The 20,234-nt window shown below is 41.6% G+C and overlaps 1 protein-coding gene across 8 annotated transcripts in view; it reads right to left on the bottom strand.

Moving 5' to 3' along the window:
• The window catches only part of nckap5l (NCK-associated protein 5-like), a 458,995-nt gene that overhangs the window by 224,979 nt on the left and 213,782 nt on the right, over positions 1-20,234 (bottom strand). The window lies entirely within an intron of this gene.

Here is a 20,234-nt window from a genome sequence, read left to right on the forward strand (position 1 = left end):
AAAGAATATCTAACGTTTTTCATTGAAATAGCAAAAAAAGTGTCACATCACAAATGTTATCCTTGTCAGAATTGTGAGGCAACGAAGATTATGGAACAATTACAACGCCAAAGAAAATGTTTGCTTTTATAGCAAAGATGTATGAATACAGGATTACGGAAGCCTTTCAGGAATTGAATAATACTTTGCTGAGACTGCACCAGGAGCAGAGTAAATTATTGCAGTCTCATTATCTGAGGGAGAATACATTGGCCTCAGAGGGAAAAAAACAAATTGCTGGACCAACACAGTGGGTCAACCTGCATTTATAGAGACAGAATTTTATAGAGACAGCATTTATAGTGGACGAGCTTAAGGCTCAGTTAGAAACTGGCAAGTATGATGTTATGGGAATTACTGAGACATGGCTGCAAGAGGGCCAGGGCTGGAAATGAATATTCAAGGGTATACCTACTATCAAAAAGACAGACAGGTGAGCAGAGGGGGTGGGGTTGCCCTGTTTGTGAGGAATGAAATTCAGTCCCTTGCAATGGGTGACATGTAGAGGAACCAACGAGAGAGCAGGCTATTTTAGACTGGGTATTGAGTAATGAGGAAGGGTTAGTTAGCAATCTTGTTGTACGTGCCCCCTTGGGCAAGAGTGACCATAATATGGTTGAGTTCTTCATTAGGATGGAGAGTGACATTGTTAATTCAGAAAAAATGGTTCTGAACTTAAAGAAAGGTAACTTTGAGGGTATGAGATGTGAATTGGCCAAGATTGACTGGCAATTAATTCTAAAAGGGTTGACGGTGGATATGCAATGGAAGACATTTAAAGACTGCATGGATGAACTACAAAAATTGTTCATCCCAGTTTGGCAAAAGAATAAATCAGGGAAGGTAGTACATCCATGGATAACAAGGGAAATCAGGGATAGTATCAAAGAGAAGGATGATGCGTACAAATTAGCCAGAAAAAGCAGCATACCGGAGGACTGGGAGAAATTCAAAGACCAGCAGAGGAGGACAAAGGGCTTAATTAGGAAAGGAAAAATAGATTATGAAAGAAAACTGGCAGGGAACATAAAAACTGACTGCAAAAGTTTTTATAGATATGTGAAAAGAAAGAGATTAGTTAAAACAAATGTAGGTCCCTTGCAGTCAGAAACAGGGGAGTTGATCATGGGGAACAAGGATATGGCGGACCAATTGAATAACTACTTTGGTTCCGTCTTCACTAAGGAAGACATAAATAATTTGCCGGAAATAGCAGGGGACCGCGGGTCAAAGGAGTTGGAGGAATTGAGTGAAATCCAGGTTAGCCGGGAAGTGGTGTTGGGTAAATTGAATGGATTAAAGGCCGATAAATCCCCAGGGCCAGATAGGCTGCATCCCAGAGTACTTAAGGAAGTAGCTCCAGAAATAGTGGATGCATTAGTAATAATCTTTCAAAACTCTTTAGATTCTGGAGTAGTTCCTGAAGATTGGCGGGTAGCAAACGTAACCCCACTTTTTAAGAAGGGAGGGAGAGAGAAAATGGGGAATTACAGACCAGTTAGTCTAACATCGGTAGTGGGGAAACTGCTAGAGTCAGTTATTAAAGATGGGATAGCAGCACATTTGGAAAGTGGTGAAATCATTGGACAAAGTCAGCATGGATTTACGAAAGGTAAATCATGTCTGACGAATCTTATAGAATTTTTCGAGGATGTAACTAGTAGCGTGGATAGGGGAGAACCAGTGGATGTGGTGTATCTGGACTTCCAGAAGGCTTTCGACAAGGTCCCACATAAAAAAATTAGTATACAAACTTAAAGCACAAGGCATTGGGGGTTCAGTATTGATGTGGATAGAGAACTGGCTGGCAAACAGGAAGCAAAGAGTAGGAGTAAACGGGTCCTTTTCACAATGGCAGGCAGTGACTAGTGGGGTACCCCAAGGCTCAGTACTGGGACCCCAGCTATTTACAATATATATTAATGATCTGGATGAGGGAATTGAAGGCAATATCTCCAAGTTTGCGGATGACACTAAGCTGGGGGGCAGTGTTAGCTGTGAGGAGGATGCTAGGAGACTGCAGGGTGACTTGGATAGGCTGGGTGAGTGGGCAAATGTTTGGCAGATGCAGTATAATGTGGATAAATGTGAGGTTATCCATTTTGGTGGCAAAAACAGGAAAGCAGACTATTATCTAAATGGTGGCCGATTGGGAAAGGGGGAGATGCAGCGAGACCTGGGTGTCATGGTACACCAGTCATTGAAGGTAGGCATGCAGGTGCAGCAGGCAGTAAAGAAAGCGAATGGTATGTTAGCTTTCATTGCAAAAGGATTTGAGTATAGGAGCAGAGAGGTTCTACTGCAGTTGTACAGGGTCTTGGTGAGACCACACCTGGAGTATTGCGTACAGTTTTGGTCTCCAAATCTGAGGAAGGACATTATTGCCATAGAGGGAGTGCAGAGACGGTTCACCAGACTGATTCCTGGGATGTCAGGACTGTCTTATGAAGAAAGACTGGATAGACTTGGTTTATACTCTCTAGAATTTAGAAGATTGAGAGGGGATCTTATAGAAACTTACAAAATTCTTAAGGGGTTGGACAGGCTAGATGCAGGAAGATTGTTCCCGATGTTAGGGAAGTCCAGGACAAGGGGTCACAGCTTAAGGATAAAGGGCAAATCCTTTAAAACCGAGATGAGAAGAACTTTTCTCACGCAGAGAGTGGTGAATCTCTGGAACTCTCTGCCACAGAGGGTAGTTGAGGCCACTTCATTGGCTATATTTAAGAGGGAGTTAGATGTGGCCCTTGTGGCTAAGGGGATCAGGGGGTATGGAGAGAAGGCAGGTACGGGATACTGAGTTGGACGATCAGCCATGATCATATTAAATGGCGGTGCAGGCTCGAAGGACCGAATGGCCTACTCCTGCACCTAATTTCTATGTCTATGTTTCTATGTGACATTGAAACAGGAGATGTGGAGTCAGTATGGATAGAACTAAGGAATTGTAAGGGTAAAAAGGTAGCATGGACATAGGGCGCAAGTTGAATCAGGAGTTAAAATTGGTATGTAGTTAAAGTAATGCTACGGTTGTTATGGGAGATTTCAACATGCCGGTAGACTGGGAAAATCAGGTTGGTACTGGACCCCAAGAAAAGGACTTTGTAGAGTGCCTTCATGATGGATTCTTTGAACAGCTTGTATTGGAGCCTACCATGGAGAAGGCAATTCTGGATTTAGTGTTATGTAATGAACAGGATTTGATAAAGGACCTTGAGGTTAATGAGCCATTAGGAGGTAGTGGCCATAACATGGTCAGGTTTAATCTACAATTGGAGAGGGAGAAGAGTAGATCGGAGGTGTCAGTGTTGCAGTTGAATAAAGGGGACTATGGGGCCACGAGGGAGGAGCTGGCCAAAGTTGACTGGAAAGATACACTAGCAGGGATGACAGTGGATCATAAATGGCAGGTGTTTCTAGGAATAATACAGGGTACTTAAGGAAGTGGCTCTAGAAATTGTGGATGCATTGGTGATAATTTTCCAATGTTCTATAGACTCAGGATCAGTTCCTGGGGATTGGAGGGTAGCTAATGTTATCCCACTTTTTAAGAAAGGTGGTAGAGAGAAAACGGGGTATTATGGACCAGTTAGCCTGACATCGGTGGTGGGGAAGATGCAAGAGTCAATTATAAAAGATGAGATAGCCACACATTTGGATAGCAGTAACAGGATCGGTCCGAGTCAGAATGGATTTACGAAAGGGAAATCATGCTTGACTAATCTTCGGGAATTTTTTGAAGATGTAACTAGAAAAATGGACAAGGGAGTGCCAGTGGATGTAGTGTACGTGGACTTTCAGAAAGCATTTGATAAGGTCCCACATAGGAGATTAGTGGGAAAAATTAGGGCACATGGTATTGGGGGTAGAGTACTGACATGGATAGAGAAGTGTTGGCAGACAGGAAACAAAGAGTGGGGATTAACGGGTCCCTTTCACAATGGCAAGCAGTGACTAGTGGGGTACCGCAAGGTTCGGTGCTGGGACCGCAGCTATTTACAATATATATCAATCATTTGGATGAAGGGATTCAAAGTAACAATAGCAAATTTGCAGATGACACAAAGCTGGGTGGCAGTGTGAACTGTGAGGAGGAAACTATGAGAATGCAGGGTGACTTGGAGAGGTTGGGGGGAATGGGCAGATGCATGGCAGATGAAGTTTAATGCGGATAAATGTGAGGTTATCCCCTTTGGTAGCAAAAACAGGAATTACTATCTAGATGGCGTCGTGGGAAAAGGGAAAGTACAACGGGATCTGGGGGTCCTTGTACATCAGTCTATGAAAGTAAGCATGCAGGTACAGCAGGCAGTGAAGAAATCGAATGGCATGTTGGCCTTTATAACAAGATGAATCGAACATAGGAACAAAGAGGTCCTTCTGCAATTGTACAGAGCCCGAGTAAAGACCACACCTGGAGTATTGTGTGCAGTTTTGGTCCCCTAATTTGAGGAAAGGCATTCTTGCTATTGAGGGAGTGCAGCGTAGGTTTATAAGGTTAATTCCCGGGATGGCGGGACTATCATATGCTGAGAGAATGGAGCAGCTGGACACTCTGGAGTTTAGAAGGATAAGAGGGGTTCTCATTGAAACATATAAGATTGTTAAGGGCTTCGACACACTAGAGGCAGGAAACATGTTCCCGATGTTGGGGGAGTCCAGAACCAGGGGCCACAGCTTAAGAATAAGGAGTAAGTAATTTAGAACGGAGACGAGGAAACACTTTTTCTCACAGAGAGTGGTGAGTCTGTGGAATTCTCTGCCTCAGAGGGCGGTGGAGGCAGGTTCTCTGGATGCTTTCAAGAGAGAGCTAGATAGGGCTCTTAAAAATAGCAGAGTCAGGGGACATGGGGAGAAGGCAGGAATGGGGTACTGATTGGGGATGATCAGCCATGATCACATTGAATGGCGGTGCTGGCTCGAAGGGCCAAATGGCCTACTCCTGCACCTATTGTCTATTGAAACATAGTCAACATTTATGATCAAGACCCCGTAGACCCGAAACATTGACTATCCCTCTTTCTCCACAAATGTTGTACTGATTTCCTCAAGCAGCTTGTTTTTTGTTCCAGATTCTAGCATCTAGTGCATCTAGTGGCTGCACTTGCCTCCAACGATTTCTTATAATGATCAATTAGATTAATTCCGAGGTTGAGAGAAATGCCTATGAGGAGACTGAATGCAATGGACTTACATTATTAAGAATTCAAGAGGATCAGAATCATCGAGTTATACGGCATGGAAAAGGACCTGCAGCCCAACTTGCCCATGCGGATCAGGATGCCCCATCTACACTCGGCCTACCGGTCCGTATTTGGCCCATATAACTTTAAACATTTCCTGTCCATGTACCTGTTCAAATGTCTTTCAAATGATGTATAGTGTCTGCCTCAAATATCTCCTGTGGCAGCTCATTCCATATACACTACACCCACAATGTGAACCGCCACTCTCTATGTGCAGAAACATGGCTACACAGTGATTATCTAGGATATGAAAAGGACTATCCAATTGCAGATTTAATTGTGGCTTCCAAAAAGGAGTTTCAAGCAAAATATATTTGCTGAGCCATCAGTAAGGAGCCTGGGAAAGGGGCTATCTTGGATGTTCTTGCATTGCTCCAGCATGAGTGTGATGGTTGAAATGTTGGCTCAAGATCAGAGCCCTGCCCGAGAAGAAAACGTACTTCTTGTATGTTGGAATTCGCTTCCCCGGATGGCTGTGAATGTTCAATCAATGATTGTACTGAAGTCTATGATCAATGGATATTTGGTCTGGAGATAAAGAGATGATGGGATAAGGCAGGAAATTGAAGTTAACTCAAAAGTCCTGTCATGATCTTACTGCCAGACAGAACAGCCAATGATTTTATTTCTTAAACTGTTATCAGATGGAAAGACCAACAAACTTGAAATATTTTGTCATTGTTTTAAAGTCAGAAACAATATGTTTCGAGTCACTTTAATTTGCTATTAATCAACTTTTCAATCTCATTCATCAAAACAATGTTAAAGTGTATCTTTCCTATTACATTTCTTTCATTTTCTTAGTAGAGAACAGCGATTCTATCTCCAGCAACATATCCAACCAGAGTTGGCAGTTCTAATTGTTATACTTGTTCACATTGTTGAAATATCCTGGTAGTAACTGTTCTTTGTTTATATGAAAAAATACAGGGAGCCAACATTAACCCTATTTATTTGTAACCACTAGATGTAGCTCTGGTACTCTGCGGATGCTTTTCACTTTAACACTGCTTGCCTGCTCGAGTTACACCATGTCATGTCTGGGCAGAGTGGAAGTCTCTTTTTCATTTAGAGTTGCCAGTCCTCAAATATCGCAAAAGCAAAATACTGCAAAAGCTGCAAATCTAAAATTTAAAAAAACAGACAATCCTGGAAAGGCTCGGCAGATCAGCCAGCATTTGTGGAGAGAGAAACATAACTCATGTTTCAGGTTGGTAACCTATCATTGAAACGAGTGCTAAACAAGGCTCATTAGATTAATTCCTAGCAAGAGAGGAGTATATATTAGGAAAGATTTATTAGAATGGGTCAACATTCCACATGATTTCAAAGATCAAAAGTTTACAGATACACGAGGAAAATGTTTCCACCCTGTCAAGTTGTTGTGATCTGGATTGTACTGTGTATTTTATCATTAGTGATGGTGTTGACCAGGAACCAAATTAATAAAATTGCAGACAGAATCTAAGCATTTATGCCTTATCCCTGTAAGATTGTTTGAATTGGAGAAAATAGGTGAAAAGCATATTCAAATAATAATGCATTGAATTATATTATGGGTCAACATTTTTTCCTTAATTTCCAAATCATTTTTAACATTTTTGATAAATGCGCTTATTGATATGACTGTTTGCAAAGAAATTGGTGCAAAATATTTCTGAAAATGGTTTATTGGGGAGAAGTCAGTTCCACTTCTGAAAAAACTATCATTAGATTAACCAGGCATCATTAACCAGGAGCTAAACTGGACCAGCCACATAAATACCATGACTGTAAGAACAGGTCAGAAGCTGAGGGTCATGCAATGAGAGACCAGTGTCCCATCACCCATAGTATTTCCACTATCTAACGAGCTAGGAGTTAGGAGCATGGTGGAATACTATTTAAAGGCAAGGAAAGTAAACACACAGGAGCACTATTACCATTCCCCTCCAGGTTGTACATCATTCTGAAGTGGAAATATATCATCAGTTCTTCATCACTGCTGGGTCTAAATCTGGAACTCACTATTCCATTGCACTGTAAAAGTATCTTCATCAGAACTACAGTTGTTCAAGAAGGCAGCTCACCAGCACGTTCTTAAGTAGAGTTAAGGCCCTGTCCCATTTACGCGACTTTTTCGGCGACTGCCGGCACCCGTCATAGGTCATTGCAGGTTGCCAAGATTTTCAACATGTTGAAAATCCAACGGCGACCAGAAAGACGCTATGACTCTTTGGGCGATTGAGGAGACTACTAACGACCATACAGGCGACACCCTGGCGACATGTCGCGGGGTGAAGCCTGTATGGTCGTGAGTAGTCGCCCAAAGAGTCTTACCTTGTTCTGGTCGCCGCTGGATTTTCAACATGTTGAACATTTTTGGCGACCTGTAACGACCTATGGATACCAGCAGTTGCTGAAAAAGTTGCGTAAGTGGGACAGGCCTTTTAAGGATAGGTAATAAATCCTATCGAAGATAGACACAAAAAGCTAGAGTATCTCAGCGGGACAGGCAGCATCTCTGGAGAGAAGGAATGGGTGACGTTTCAGTTCGAGAAGGGTCGAAAAGAAGATGCTGCCTGTCCCGCTGAGTTACCCTCAGATTGTTGTGTCTTCAGTTTAAACCAACATCTGCAGTTCCTTCCTACAAATAAATCCTATCCTTGGCAGCAACCCCAAGTTTTAAACTATGAATAAATACAACAAGCATTGTAAATAACATTCAGGGAAATTAGAGATAGTAGGGATCAGAGTGTTACACCACAAGGACACCCAGAAAATGTACGGGAGTTTGAGTTATTCATACAAACAATGTTGTTCTTTAGAATACAAGATTTGTAAAAACAGCTGTAAAAATATTCCAAGCAAGCAAGCCAGATAACATGCAGTAACGATGAGTGGTCAGCATTCTGTGCACTCCTGCTGTACTATTGACAATTGGGGAATTAAAACTGAATCAATGAAACACCTTTAGAAATAAACACCAGGAAACCGCTGTGGTAGGTGGGGGCGCTGCGAGTCGACAGCATGTTCGTCATTTCTACTTTTTTGTCTTTTTTAGTGTATCCAAATGTTTGTTGGTGTGTCTCTTGGTGTGTCTTGTGTGGGGGTGTGGGGGGGGGGGGTAAGGGTGGAACCGCTTTTGGTCGCCTCCTCCAGGGAGAGGCGACTTTTTCCATGTCGCCTCCCTCGCAGCCTAACACCATGCATTGGTGTGGCCTTTCCCGGAGTCGGGCTCAGAGTTTCAGCAGCGGGCGCAGCGTGGACTTTTCATCGCAGACCTTGCCAGGGTCGCCAGAAGGGAGTGCTCCGATCGCTGGCCCACAGACTGTTACAGCCTGAAGCCACATTCTGCGGAGCTTCCAGCCACAGGCACAGCGTCCGGAGTCTGGGATCCCTCGCTAGGGATCGCCAGAGAAGAGCTCCGACCGCTGGCCTGCGGCCTACAACATCCTGAAGCCATGGCCTCCGGCAGGAAACCGCTGATTTGGGGCCTGCAAGCCGCGGAGTGTGTTTGACCGTCCCAACGTCGGAGTTTTAACCATCCCGACGAGAGGGCCTGTACATCGGTCCATCCGTAGCAGCACTACAGAGGTTTATGGCCCTGACCACGGGGGAACAATGGAGGACTGACTGTACTTTGTGCCATCCACCACAGTGGAAGAATGCTGTGGTGGATGTTTGTGTTTAATTTTATTGTGTATAATGTGTTCCTTTTTTATTGTACCGCTGATGGCAAATTCACTGCACTTATATGTGTAGAGTGGCCAGACGGAAGCCACTCCTCAGTAAAAGGCACATGACAGCCCGCTTGGAGTTTGCCAAAAGGCACCTAAACAAGATTCTCTGGTCTGATGAAACCAAGATTTAACTCTTTGGCCTGAATGCCAAGCGTCCCATCTGGAGGAAACCAGACACCACTCTTCACCTGGCCAATACCATATCTTTGGTGAGGCATGGTGGTGGCAGCATCATGCTGTGGGGATGTTTTTTCAATGGGAGATTAGTCAGGATCGAGGGAAAGATGAACGGAGCAAAGTACAGAGAGATCCTTGACGTTCTGGACCTCAGACTGGGGTGGAGGTTCACCTTCCAACAGGTCAATGACCCTAAGCACACAGTCAAGACAACGCAGGAGTGGCTTCGTGACAAGTCTGTGAATGTCCTTGAGTGGCTCAGCCAGAGCCTAGACTTGAACCCGATCAAATATCTCTGGAGGGACCTGAAAATAGTTGTGCATCGACGCTCCCCATCCAACCTGACAGAGCTTGAGAGAATCTGCAGATAAGAATGGGAGAAATTACCCAAATACAGGTGTGCCAAGCTTGTAGCGTCATACCCCAGAAGACTTGAGGCTGTAATCGCTGCCAAAGGTGCCTCAACAAAGTACTGAGTGAAGGGTCTGAATACTTATGTAAATGTGATATTTCAGTTAATTATTTTTAATTACTTTGCAAAAAATTCTAAACACCTGTGTTCGCTTTTTTATTATGGGGCATTGTGTTTAGATTGATGATTAAAAAAAATGATCAATCCCTTTTAGAATAAGGCTGTAACGTAACAAAATGTGGAAAAAGTGAAGGGGTCTGAATACTTTCTGAATGCACTTACACAGCTCTGAAATAAAAACTATAGGACCCAAGGTTGCTCTGTGAAACTCACTTTAAAAATTGTCAAGATGATCAAGAATTATTTTATTTCAAAGAGATACTTTTTGCTCTTTGCCAGACTGTTTAAAGAAATGTGTAGCTTGTGTGTGCATGTGGCTATAGCTCCATACATCTTCATGAAGGATTAGAACCTGCAGCAAGGATGAGGGGTCAGCAGTTTGAATACTCCTGTTGAGTTATTCAGCAGCTTTTCTTCTCTTTAAAACGAAATCATAAAGGTCTACACTCTGCAATGTATTTCGGCAATCCTGGATCTTTTGCAGATCATTCATAAGCCATTACAGTTTGCTGGAAGTCTGATTTCTTCTAACAAACAAATGTGTCAGAGGAATACAAAATAACCAATGCCTTATTCCCTACAGCATTTATCATCCATTGATGAGACAATTTCATAGCAAAAGCCTTGGACTACTTTAACAAATAAAGCAATAGGTTCTCAGGCAAAACTACAGGCAAAAGCTTGGTGCAAATTCTTCAGCAATGAATTCTCCCTTATTTATTTTCAGACAGTTTCCTTTATTGATAGCAAATTTAAATCTTCACATCATTTTTGTGCTTCAAATGTAAATCATGAGCTAGAAAAGTGATTGGGATGCAGTTGATTGCTTTGATAATGAATCCAGGATTTTTTCTTCAATTTCATAGATTGTTACACTTGATTTCTCCTAGTGTCAGTTTTGTGCCAAATTTATTTTCTTTTAAATTATTTGGTTTAAGAAACTGACCATATAAGAGGTTGTATAACTCATAGGTAGGTCTGGATATTGAGAGAAGGTACTTAATTGGGGCAAAGCAGATTACTATGTCATTGTTCAGGAGCTGAGAAGGGTAGATTGGGAGCAGTTGGTATTGGGCAAATCCACAAAAGACATGTAGGAGTTGTTTACATGAACAGTTGATTCATGTACAGGATCAGCATGTTCCAGTAAGGAGGAGGAATACGTATGGCAAGGAAAGGGAACTGTGAATGACCAAGAAGGTTGTAAATTATATCAGGAACAAAAAGCGTATGGCAAATTTATGAAGATGGCATCAGAGGGGACTTATGAGGAATATAAAATAAAGCAAGCAGGAATGAACTCAAGCAGGCAATTAGAACGGCCAAAAAGGGGCCATGAATTGTCATTGGCAGATTGAGTCGGATTAAGCAAAATCCCAAGGCAATTATATGTACACTAAAAATAATAGGATGACCAGAGAGAAGGTAGGTCTGCTCAAAGATAAAGGAGGGAATCTATGCTTAGAGTTGGAGGACATATTTACTGAAGAGAAGGACTTGGAGGGCAACGGGTTGTGTGTGGAGAATACAAATATGCTATGGCAGACTGAGATACTGACTGAGACTGAGACTCCCATTTGGAAGAGAATGGACTAATTAGAGATAGCCTGAATGGCCTTGTATTCAGCAGGTCATGTCTCACTAACTTGGTGGCATTGATGAAGGTAGGGAACTGGATGTTGGACGCATGGATTTGAGTAAGTCTTTCGATAAGGACCCTCTAATCCAGAAGATTAAGATGTATGGGATTCTTGATGACTTGGACGTATATATTCAGAACTGGTCATAGAAGATAGAGGTTTGTGGTGGAATATCTCCAGTAGATATTCTGGCTGGAGGTCTGTGACTAGTGGAATTCCACAGACACCTGTGCTGGGACCTCTGCTGTTTGTGATATTTTTAAATGACCTAGACATAAATGCAGATGGGTTGGTGAATATATTTGCTGATGATACCAAAATTAGTGGAGTTGCAGACAGTGAGGAATGCTGTCAGAATATACAGCAGGATATAGATCAGCTGCAGAAATGGGAAGCAAAATGGCAGATGGAGTTGACGCTGAATAATTGTGAGGTATGGCACTTTGGAAGGTTGAATGTAAGAAGAGAGTATACAGTTAATGGCAAGACCCTTAACAGCATTGATGTGTGAGGGATCTTGGACTTCAAGTTCATAGCTCACTAAAGGTGGCAGCACAAGAGGATAGCGTGGTAAAAATGTTGTATGATATGTTTGCTTTCGTTGCTATGAGCTAAGAGTCAGGAAGGCATGATGCAGCTCTATAGGAGTTTGGTTGGCTGCATTTGGAGTATTGATGTAGTTCTGGTTGTTCCATTACAGGAAAGTAGTGGAGGCTTTGGGGAGGGTGCAGAGGAGGTTCCCATGAAAGCTGCCTGGATTAGAGGGTTTCAGCAACAGGAAGAGATTGGCTAGATTTGAAATATTTTTTATCTGTAAACACAGAGGTTGAGGGGAGTATAAAATTGTGATAGAAATATTCGAAATTATGAGAGGCATCAATAGGGTAGACCAGGGGTCGGCAACCTACGACGCCCGGGCCGAATGCAGCCCGTAATCCGAAATCATCCGGCCCGCAGGCGGATCTTTCCCCCCGAAATCATCCGTCCCGCCGAGCGCACCAAGCAGCGGCCGGGCACCCTGAGCAGCAGCACCCAAAGCAGCGGCTGAGCACCAAGATCTGGCTGTACCGCATCCTGCGCAAAGCCGCCGGCACGGCCACGCACCTTCTGTGAACACATTTAAGAAAGAACTGTAGATGCTGGAAAAATCGAAGCTAGACAAAAAATGCTGGAGAATCTCAGCGGGTGAGACATGCAAGGATTGCAATATGCTGCCTCACCCGCTGAGTTTCTTCAACATTTCTGTCTACCTTCTGTAAACATGTGATTTGATGCCTGCCATCCAGAGCGGATGGGGGCGGGATCCATGTGTACACGTGATAGATGTGGCCCGCCATCCACTCACAGACATGCGTCTGGGCCCCTATGCAGAACAAGCTTGCCGACCCCTGGGGTAGACGGTCAGAACCGTTTTTCCAGGGTGAAAGTGTCTAACACTAGATGGAATAGCTAGAAGGGGAGAGGGGGGACGTTTAATGGAGATGTGCAGAGAAAATGTTTTACACAGAAAATGGTGGGGGCCTGGAATGCATTGCCAGGAATGGTGGTGGAGACAGATTTGAGAGTGGCGTTTAAGAGGTTTTTAGATACGCACATTGACTTGCAGGGAATGGAGGGGTATGGATCTTCTGCAGGTCAGTTTAAGCAGGTATCATGTTCGGCACAAACAATGTGAGCCGAAGGGCCAATTATCGTGCAGTACTGTTTTATGTTCAATATGAAATTCCAATTGAGATGATTTGTTTGCCTGGAAACCTATCATCGTAAATTTAACAGAGACCAGAGGTAGCAAGACACCAGGTTTCGAAGAAACTAAGCAAGAGGTTAGAAAGCTCTTTGTTATAAAGCTCTTAATAGGGGAACTGAAACAACTGTGGCAAATGGATTTCAATGTAGGCTTATTTCATGTCATTAACTTTGTACCAAAGGTGATAGAGCAGATTATTTTCTAAATAGTGAAAAGTTAGAAGCAATGAAATTTCATGGATACTTGGGAGACCTTGTAAATAGGTAATTAAAATATTATGGACAATAAAGGAAACTCATTGAACATTTAGCTTTATATCCAGGGGATTGCCTGTTAGCAGATAGAGGTTATGCTACAGCTATGCAAAATCCATGTTGGACCTTGTAATTGGGTTATTAAAATGTCATGGACAAGTAAACCTCCAAGAACTTTGTAACCTCTAGATATGTAAGAGTTTTCAGTACCGGTTGAGTTGAGGCAGGCAGAAATGGACAGTGTCAGAGAGATGGGATTAGGAAGTGTTAATGATAGCAAGGATATGTTTTCCTAAATTAAACTTGGGTCAAATATAACGCCAAGGCTTTGAAGCATTTGCTTCAGTTTTAAATACTAAAGTTACACCCAGTGTATTGGCCAGGAGTGGTGGTGGTGCGATAATGCTGGCTGACATCAGGACACTGGTGGAAACTGGTGTTACATTTTATGAATTTGCCAATTCATTGATGAGAAATATGAGGAAACACCAGGAATAACAGTGGAGGAACTCCCTACTTGTGATTCTCTGGCCACAACTGCACATATCAAAATGGAAACGAGCAAGTGCAGCCCCATCCGACTGGATGTCATTAACGGAGAGCGGTCAAAGATTACATACAGGTTATGAGGAATGTGATTAGATACACTCCCTTCATCACAGTCACACACAAGATATCATTAGTGAGTTTGGTCACAACTATCTCAATACCATTGCAGTGGCAGAATCCTGGACCTGACCCACTACCCCGTTTCATCAGCTTTGGTACCTGACTGCATTTACTTTGAGCCTAATAAACAAAGCCTCTGCTATCTGTCAAGATAAAACAGATTCAAAGTAATAAGTAGGCCTTGGAAGTATGTCCTTTTATTCTGAGGCTGTGCACTCTGGTTCTCTCATTACTGGAAATATCCTTTCCATGTTTACTCTAAATAGGCCTTTCATTACTTTGTAGGTTTCAATAAGATTAACTCCTCGTTCGTCTAAGTTCCAATGAGTGCAGGGCCAGAGCCTTCAAACGCTCCTCATACGTTAATCCAATCATCCCCGGGATCAGCCTCATAAACTTCCTCTGGATCCTCTCCAATACCAGCATATCCTTTCTTTCAGATATGAGGCCCAAAACAACTCAAAATATTCCAAATGTGGCCACACCAGAGACTGATAATGCCTCAGCATTACATCCTTGCTTTTATATTCAATTAACGTAGAACCCGCACATCTTTGGGATGTGGAAGGAAACCTACAGTGAGAACATGCAAGGTCCACATAGACAGTACCTGAGGTCAGGATCAAAATCAAGTTTCTGGCACTGTGAGGCAGCAGCCCTACAAGCTGCACCACTGAGCCTCCCAGACCAACTATTGCAGCATATCTCAGACACAGTCTAATTCACAGTATGAATCCTCTCCACAATTTTACACAATTACTCTACACTCACAGTTCTTCCTCTATTCCACAATACACGCTGCCCCCCTATCCCCAAGCACGGCCTTTTAACACTTCATTCTCTACCACCCTTTATCTGCTATGGTCAGCTAATCCGATCTCTTCTGCAGCTCTGCTTTGGGTGGAACAAGGAGAAGATCAGCTTTTAGTTTAGTTTGGAGATACAGCGCAGAAACAGGCCCTTTGGCCCACCACGTCCATGCCAACCAGCGAGCCCCACACATTAACACTAGGGACAATTACAATTGAACCAAGCCAATTAACCTACAAACCAGTATGTCTTTGGAGTGGGGGAAGAAACTGGGGCTCCCGGCGAAAGCCCACACTGACACTGGGAAAATATAAGAATTCTATAGAGGCATGCACCCATAGTCAGGATTGAACCAGGGTCTCTGCTGTTGTAGCACATGCAAACTCATAATTGTAGGACCCTGTGCGATAGATTTCAATGATAAAGAGCCTTGCACAAAGTCGGTAAACTGGTACAGGTCCTTTTTCCCCCATTGTGCAGTTCCACTTCAATGCACCCCTTTAGAAGCAGCGACATATTTCTGTACCTGAGAATTAATTCTCATACAAAAGCTTCAGTCTGAAAGTACAACATTATTAATTATTCATAAATGAATGTAAAGAGTTTGTTAGGAATATGTGATGTAGTCACCATCAAAGTGAAGACCTGATGGATATAAAGTAGACTCCAACCTGAATTAGTTATTGGGAGTAAACTAATTATATCGACCTCATCTGAGATGCCTGTAAAGTACATTTTCTGGTGTCCTTCTGTAAGAGGAAATCTAATACAAGGAAGACATATGTGCCAGATATTTCTCCCAGAAGACATTGGTGTAGTTAAGAGTAATCCTCCAGACACAAATCACAATTACAGTTTATTGGCAGGGCAGCGAAGGTTTCTTATTTCATTTTACAGAATGTTACCTTGAACTTTCATTTCATAAATTACCATTTTTTCCAGCTTATCATTAATACTGTTAAACATTTTTACTTCATGTTCATTCAATAACCTTTAAAAATCATGATAATGAAAGTGAGCAATTAAATAATTATTGAATGGTATGCATGACTGTGCAGTACAAGATGACAGTAGGTATTGTAGTACTGTTTGACCTTGACGCTAAAAAATGCAAATGAGTCAATAACTGATCACAAGTAATAAAATGTAGTTACAAGTAATAAGGTTACTTTACATATAAATAAAAGCAGCAGGACAGCCAAAGTAAGTAATTTAGATAAAAGCATGAAAGCGGTAAAATTGCAATCAAAGTCATAATATCTCACACTATATCACAAATAGAGTAAGCAAGGCATTTGCCCAAAAAGTCAATATAAAAATCTAAAATTACAATAAAATGCACTCTGGTGTCCTGATAATGCCATGTCCGGATGACACAAAGTGCTGGAGTAACACAGCGGGTCAGGCAGCATCTCTGGAGAACATGGATAGCAGACAATTTGGGTCAGGACTCTTCTTCAGACTGATTGTCGTGGGCAGAGGAAAGAAAGCTGGTAGAGAGAAGGGGCATGACAAAGCCTGGCAAGTAATACGAGGTTACAAGAAAGGAGAGTTTTTGATAGGCAAATGGGTGGGTAATGGCCAGAGAAAAGGTCTGAGACAAAAGAAGAGTTTTTTTCATATCTGACCTTGATCCAACCATCTGCCTATCACCCCCGCTTCTCACCTGCATCCACCTATTACTCTCCAAGCTTTGGATTGCCCCTCCTCTCTTCTAGCTTCCACTCGCTCCCATCACAATCAACCTGAAGAAGGGCCCCAACCTGAAACATCCCCTATGCATGTTCTCCAGAGATGCTGCCTGACCCATTGAGTTGCTCCAGCATTTTATGTCTTTTTCATAAATTAGCAACCTCAGTACCTTATTTCTACATTATGCATTGTGTACAAAAACCTGTACCATGACTTTCAGGAGTAAATTTAAGAAATAATTCTACACAAAAGAATGGTAGTCATTTGGAAGGCAACTCCCAATTTCTGCAAAGTCAAGTAATCAACTTTAATTTCAAAATAAAAACATTTTTGATATTCCATGATGTAAAGGAAACGGGGGAATGGTGCTAGGTATTAGATCATCCAGAATCGTTTCTTGACTTAGGTGAAGACTTACTTGACTTGGTTTGGTGAACCTTTAGAACTCTGCTGAAGTTCAGTCTCTGTGTTCAATCAAAACAGGGATTGATAGTTTTCAGGGCATTGCAGAAATCAAGGGATATAGGGATTGTGCTTGAAAATAGTGCTGAAGGGTGGAAGATCAAGAAAGCCAATATTTTAATAATGGCAAAGCAGACACAAAGGGTGAGATATCTACCGCTGCCTGGGTGTCTCATGTTCTTATAACCTCGAGTCCTGAGACAGCTTCAAGGATCTAAACAGCATCCTGCTGCTTCTGTTTACATAAATCAATACACACAACATCTGGAACACTTTCTAGCAAATTTGATAGATAAATTCAGAACTTGCAAGTCATAACGATTTAAAATATAATGTGCTTCTAAACGTAGATCAGCACAAGATACTCAAGGTCACATATGTAGTAGTAAATATCTTAGAAAATCCTTATTCTTATTTGTGCATGGAACAAACATACCCTACCTACATCTTAACTCATCACAGCTTTATTGTACAATGCAGTACATTCAGGGCAACTAGTCTACTCAGAAATCATTCCCAGGATCACCCTATGGTTAATTGCAATATGAAGAACCTGGATGCACAAAAGTGACTTTGCCATTAAAATCTGTATATTTTCTCCTCTATCTCACGAACCTAATTTTCTCTTATTAGGGTCATTTTTCAATATTATTTTGCTCACTTTCATTTCTCATTTGTTATATCTTTTAAATCATGTATCGATCCTCAATAAATCATGTGAAGCTAAGATAAAAGGGTTTCTACTGAAACTTTACTATTTTCTTAAATTATTCCGACCTTTCTCTGAAGGAACTGAAGCTACAATACAAAGGGCTAGAACGCAGCACCCTCAGTGCAGCTGAGCCTTCTCAATTATGTTCAATTGCCTTCAAAAGCATGTTTCAAGTGAAAGGGCAACCGTGGATTTTAAACACTGTGTTAAAGCTATCAAAGAGGCAAGCAATAAAATGGGATCCTCTAACTCTTGGGAAAGACGTGGCAGCTACTAAATAGATTCACTCGCAATGTAATGATGCGCATCCAATATTTTCTATTTATCTAAGCTAGGTACTATTGAATCATTTATTTTCTGATAACAAAACAGAAACCAAACATGTGTTCCCCTCCTTCAGTAGGCATGAGAATTAAAATCCTTGCTAAAAGAGAAAATTTGAAAAAAATCTAGAAATCGAACATGAAATAAAAGCAGACTACATGCTCCATAGAAGTTAATAATACTAAATAAGATACTGATCCTCAAATCAATCCCACTTGGATTTCCATGGACAGTTCCGGTCACCGTATTTTGAAAACGAGGTAGTAGTGACTCTGAACAAAGCACAAAGATGATTTACTGGGATGATACCAGAAATGTTCCCTCTTTTTACCTATCAGTAAAATAGCAATAATCCAATCAATGATCCAACGGCCTTCAATGATCCAAAGGCCTTCATTAAAATACTGAGTTTCATCTTGAGATCATGAACATAATAGATTAGACAGTGACAGTGCTTCTATGCATGAAAAAGCGCAAAGCAGAGTCAGTGAATATATCATTGATAAATTGAATAGAGCAGTCAAATAAAGCTTATTTACCCAGAGACTGTTAAAATCATTAAGAACCATTGAACTGCAAATGTAAGTTTGTATTGTCTATTGTTCAATATTAGCAAAGCAATTAAGTGTATTTTTACTTTTATATAATTGTCCAATGCTCAATAAGATTGCATTCCATCGTAATAAAATTACTTGAGAATAAAATTAATTTTTTTACGAAAGCTGGAACTGTGCCAGAAAGAATATGGCACGGAATAGGGACCAGATGTTCTCACCCAAAATGCTCAATATGGACGTCAAAGTTCAAACAATTTAACATGTCAAGACCAATGCAGGAGCTAGTTGAAGATTTTTGTAACAGATGTCTCACTTTAGTTTTGTCATATGTATCTTCATGTCAATTCAAGCCAAGAGATTACATACAAAATCATTTGTGGAAGATGACCAGGAAATGTCAGTTAAATTCTCACTGGAAATTATAAGCAACGCAACTTTGCGATTCTCGCCGGCACTTTAGTGTGTTTGCGATATTACAATAAGCAGTTTGGATGTATTAGGATCAATTTTACAAAAACATCGAGCGAGCTTCTGATGTCCTATGTTCTTTAGAAATGTACCACTCATTGAACAGTGTTACATGAAGGTATTCAAACTAATTTTACTCCGATTATATGTTTTTTACTCTTGTTAAATTCTGTAAGGTGTCCTTGAGACTTTTGAAAGGCGCCCACAAATAAAATTTATTATTATTATTATTATTATTATTATTATAATGAATGCACAATGATCAGCATATCAAAAATGCTCTTTTGGCTTAACATACTTCTTATTTAATCTGGCGACAATATCTAAACACACTCAAGATCTAAGACACATTTATTTGTCATGTACCAATTGGTACAGTGAAATGTGTGGTCACCATACAGCCATACGAAATGGACACCAGGTCAAATACCTCAATAAAATAAATAATTTATCTCTGGAGTATCGAGAGTTGCGGGGAGACCTGATACAAACTTTGTGGTAACTTTTTCACACAAAGGGTGGTGGGTGTATGGAACAAGCTGCCAGGGGAGGTATTTGAGGCTGGGACTATCCCAATGGTTAAGAAACAGTTAGACAGATACATGGATAGGACAGGTTTGGAGGGATATGGACCAAGCACAGGCAGGTGGGACTAATGTAGCTGGGACATAGTAGCCGGTGTGAGCAAGTTGGGCCAAAGGGCCTGTTTCCACACTGTATCACTCTATGACTAAGTATATACAATTATGAGAGACATAGATAGGGTACACCTTCAGAATCTTTTCCCAGGGATAGAACAATCAAACACTAGAGGGCATAGCTTTAAAGAGAAGGGCAAAGTTTAAAGGAGATGTGCTGAGCAAACTTTTTACACAAAGGGCGTGAGTGCCTGGAACGTGCTACCAGGGTTGATGGTGGAGGCAGATACGATAGTAGCATTTAAGAAGTTTTTGGATAGGTAAATGGATATGAAGGGAATGGAGGGATATGGATTATGCGTAGGTATGTCAGACATTGTGGGCCAAAGGGCCTGTTGTTGTGCTGTACTATTCTATGTTCTATCCAACACATGACACATGAACATTTGTATGTAGCACCAAAATTTTCATATTTGTTGTAGTCCAATCATGTACGGCTTGAATCAATATTACAAGAGTGGCCCAGAACAGCATCTTTAATATGG

This window comes from Leucoraja erinacea, chromosome 7 (assembly GCF_028641065.1).
Source record: "Leucoraja erinacea ecotype New England chromosome 7, Leri_hhj_1, whole genome shotgun sequence".
Lineage (NCBI taxonomy): Eukaryota > Metazoa > Chordata > Chondrichthyes > Rajiformes > Rajidae > Leucoraja > Leucoraja erinaceus.